Genomic DNA, 3,731 nt, shown 5'->3' on the forward strand with positions numbered 1-3,731 from the left:
TTGAAATTAAAAAAACACGTTTCTGGCAGATCAAAGAGTGTCTTTCACGGAGTAATTGTATGTCCTTAAATAGAAACCCCATTGGGTCATGTTTAATCTCATGGCCCTTACCATGTTCCTCCTTTTCACTTCTGTCTCCCTTTCCAGCCACTGTGTTTGACTGTGAGACTTTAATGTTGCAGATTGTCTCTCCCTCCAGTTTCAGGTTCTGTTCAACTGATCAGGAACATTGAAGAAAGTTCTCACCTTTTCCCTGGACAATCCCCAGCGACTCCCCGTTCAACTCCTCAGGATTTCATGTTCCAAGTGCAGAATAAGAAATGGAAACACAGAGAAATCCCAGCTCCAGACTGGGAAACAGGTGAAGAGATGGAGGATGGGACTGAAGCAGGGAGTAAATGAAGGAAAGAAAAACACAAGATTTACTTTAAAATGTACTTTTTATTTTTACCATCTGACGTTTATATCTGTACCTGATTTATCTACAGTTTGGTTATGATGTTACAAAGTATAATCTCAGAATTCAATAACACATTCAGTAACATCCTGTTGTCAATGGGAGGTTTCTGACCCCAATCCCTAACCCAGACCCTAAACCCGGGGGTCACTGTGACCTCATGGAAGCCCCGCCCCTTTAATAGCTGATTCTCAGAAACTGGTTTGAATCCCAATTCCAGAAGAAAGGATAAAGTTTCCCAGTGAATATATTCCCAGTGAAGGTATGGAGATGGGACTTGGTGTCCACGTTGTAAAATGAAACTGTCCCAGATTCATAACTGAGATAAACTCCCATCTGACCGACAGGGAGAGGGGATCGAGGAGATGTGTTTATATAAAACTGACCCCAATCCCACCCCATGGTCCAGAATCCATTCTCTGGGATCAGACTGACCCATCTCTTCCTCTCCACAGACTCTGAGGCTACTCCCAGATTCCAGCCCCGATTCCCCACCACCTCCACCTCCCAGTAATGGTTCCCCGATGTGAATCCTTCTGATCCCAGGGCACAGATACAGTCTGTACACCTCTTCCCGGTGTCAGGGTGACTCCTCCTGGTCCCAGTCCATCTCAAACTCTTCAGATGCTCAGAGACCTAGAGCCGGGGACACACTATTTCCACATCCAGGGTCACAGAGACTGGGAGAAAAAACATAGAATGAGAGACAGTCCCTGGCATGGGTCAGGAAGAGTGGGGGAGGAATGTGTGGGGGACGGGGAGGTGTGTGTTGTGGGGAGCAAAGGGATGTGTGGGGGTGAGGGGAAGCTGTGTGCTGTGGGAGTGGAGGTGTGTGCTGTGGGGGGGAATTGTGTGCTGCGGGGGAGGGAGCGGGGAGTTGTGTGCTGTGGGGTGGAGGGGTAGTTGTGTGCTGTGGGGTGGAGGGGGAGTTGTTTGCTGTGAGGGGGAGCGGGAGGTGTTTGCTGTGGGGGGAGGGGGAGGTGTGTGTTGTGCGGGGGTGGAGGGGGGAGGAGTGTGTTGTGGGGGGGAGTGGGAGGTATGTGTTGTGGGGGGAGAGGAGGAGGTGTATGTTGTGCAGGGAGAGGGGGAGGTGTCTGTTGTGGGGGGGGGAGTGGGAGGTGTGTGTTGTGTAGAGGGGTGTGGGAGGTGTGTGTTGTGTGGGGACAGGGACATGTGTTTGGGGGGTCGGTGGATGTGTGGTGTGGAGAGGTATGTGCGAAATGAGGAGCGTGTGTGGTGGAGGAAATGGGTGTGTGGGGTGCAGAGGGGGACAGGTGTGTGTGTGGGGTGGGAGAGGGGGGCGGGTGTGTGTGGTGGGGGGAGAGGGGGATGGGTGTGTGTAGAGGGGAAGGACATGTGTGTGTGGGGCTGAGGGGATCCATGTGTTTCGGGATGTACATGTGTGTGGTGGAAGGCAGGGGGAAGTGTGTGAGGGGGAGGGGATGTGTGTGTGGGAGTGGGATGTGTGTGTGGGAGGGATATATGAATGAATAGGAGGATGTGGCTGTGGTACGTTGTATGGGGAGGGGAGAGTGTGTGTCTGTGGCTGGGGATGTGTGAATCCATGGGGTATTGTGTGTGGGCGAGTGGTGAGTGTGATGGGGGGTGAAGGTGTGTCTGTGTGTGCACTGCAGGGTGTGTTTGTATGTGTTAGAATGCAGGAAATGTGTGAGAGTGGGGAATGTGTGTGGGGTGGTGAGTATGATGGACAGGGGTGAACACCCTGCAGGGTTAGTGTGTGTGGGGAGGGAGGGAGATGATTTGAAGATGTGGGAGTGAATCGTGAATGTGTGAGAGTGCGGAGGGATTGTGGGTGGTGTGTGTTTGGAGGGATTGTGTTTGTGTGAGCTTTGGGTGTGAGGTTTAGTGTGTGTGGAGGGGTGCGGTAGTGATGGTGTTGGTGTGTGGGAGGGACGTGTGCACTGAGCACATGAATGTGGGTCGGTATCATATTGTGATGTGCAGTTTGAGGCGGGTAATGTGGATCTTGAGAGTCACGCCAAATCCTGCAACACAGAAAATAAATTATTCAACTTAAGTTTTTTGCATCTCCAAACATTTCTAAACCTACTGCTTTTATGTTATTCCAGCCTTATTCAAGGGTTTTCCTCTCAGTTTACACCCAATGGGATATAGCTCCAGCTGCCTCAGTGAGAACAAGCTCCTGTTTGTGGGAGTCCCACTGTCATTCATTATTTTCCAATATCATGGGGGAGTGAAATGGGTTTTCACAAAATTGGAATTGGAAATGTTGAATCTGATCTCAAATTACCAACTAAATCTCCTGAAATCCATTGTCTTTGAAAGGAATTCAGCTGGCCCTGGTTAGACTGAAGTCGGGGCCATTGGGAAAGAGCTTTATTGAAACAGTGGGGGCAGGTCAGAGAATGTTCACTCGGTGGGTTCCTGGGATGAAGCAGTTCCCTTGTGATGATAGGTTTCAGGCTGGGGCTGTACTCATTTGAGTTTAGAGGAACAAGAGATTTTTATTGAAATGTATAAGATTGTGAAGATGTTGACAGAGTAGACATTGAGAGGCTGTTTCCCATCGTGGGGGAACCTGGAACCAGGGACAGAGTTTCAAAATAAGGGCCCTGCCAATTAACATGGAGATGGGGAGGGATTTTGTGTCTCGGGATCATTAATCTTTGGAATTCTCTCCCCCTCGAGAGCAGTGGAGCCCAGTTCTTTGAATATATTGGAAGCTGAGTTAAACAGGTTTTTGATCAATGAGGGAGTCGAAGGTTGTGGGAGTCAGGCAAGAAAATGGAGTTAAGGTCACAATCAGATCAGCCGCCATCTTTATGAATGACAGGGCAAGCTCTCGGGATCACTCTTCCTGTTTCTGATGTACAATGTTCACATGGGATTTTCACACGGACATTGCTTTGAGTTGACAGCTTTTGAGTTTCTTTCCTTCCTGTGTGTTAAAAAATAAGTGAAGAACTCACTTTCACACTCACAAACTCCCTTCCACTCTGGAAACAGAAATAATAAATAGACTGAAGAATTTAGTGTCATAGAGTTCTACAGCACGGAAACAAATCAGATCAGATATCCTCAATTAATCTGATTCCATTGGACAGCATTTGACCTATATCTCTCTAGACCCTTCCTATTCATATACCCATTTAAATGCCTTTTAAATTTTGTAATTGTACCAGCCTCCACCACTTCCTCTGGCAGCTCATCCCATGCACAGATGGCAGTGTATGTAAGATTGGCCCTTAAATCACTTTTAAATCTCTCCCCCTCGCCTTAAACTTATGTCCTC

At 48.6% G+C, this 3,731-nt stretch overlaps 1 pseudogene; it reads right to left on the bottom strand.

Annotated features, from left to right (window-relative positions):
• Positions 1-634: 634 nt before the first annotated feature.
• LOC148140047 (butyrophilin subfamily 3 member A1-like) lies at positions 635-3,478 on the bottom strand (annotated as a pseudogene).
• Between the last annotated feature and the right edge of the window lie 253 nt (positions 3,479-3,731).

This window comes from Chiloscyllium plagiosum, unplaced genomic scaffold (assembly GCF_037043375.1).
Source record: "Chiloscyllium plagiosum isolate Xiang-an unplaced genomic scaffold, Cpla_swu_hap1 HiC_scaffold_35, whole genome shotgun sequence".
NCBI classification, from domain to species: domain Eukaryota; kingdom Metazoa; phylum Chordata; class Chondrichthyes; order Orectolobiformes; family Hemiscylliidae; genus Chiloscyllium; species Chiloscyllium plagiosum.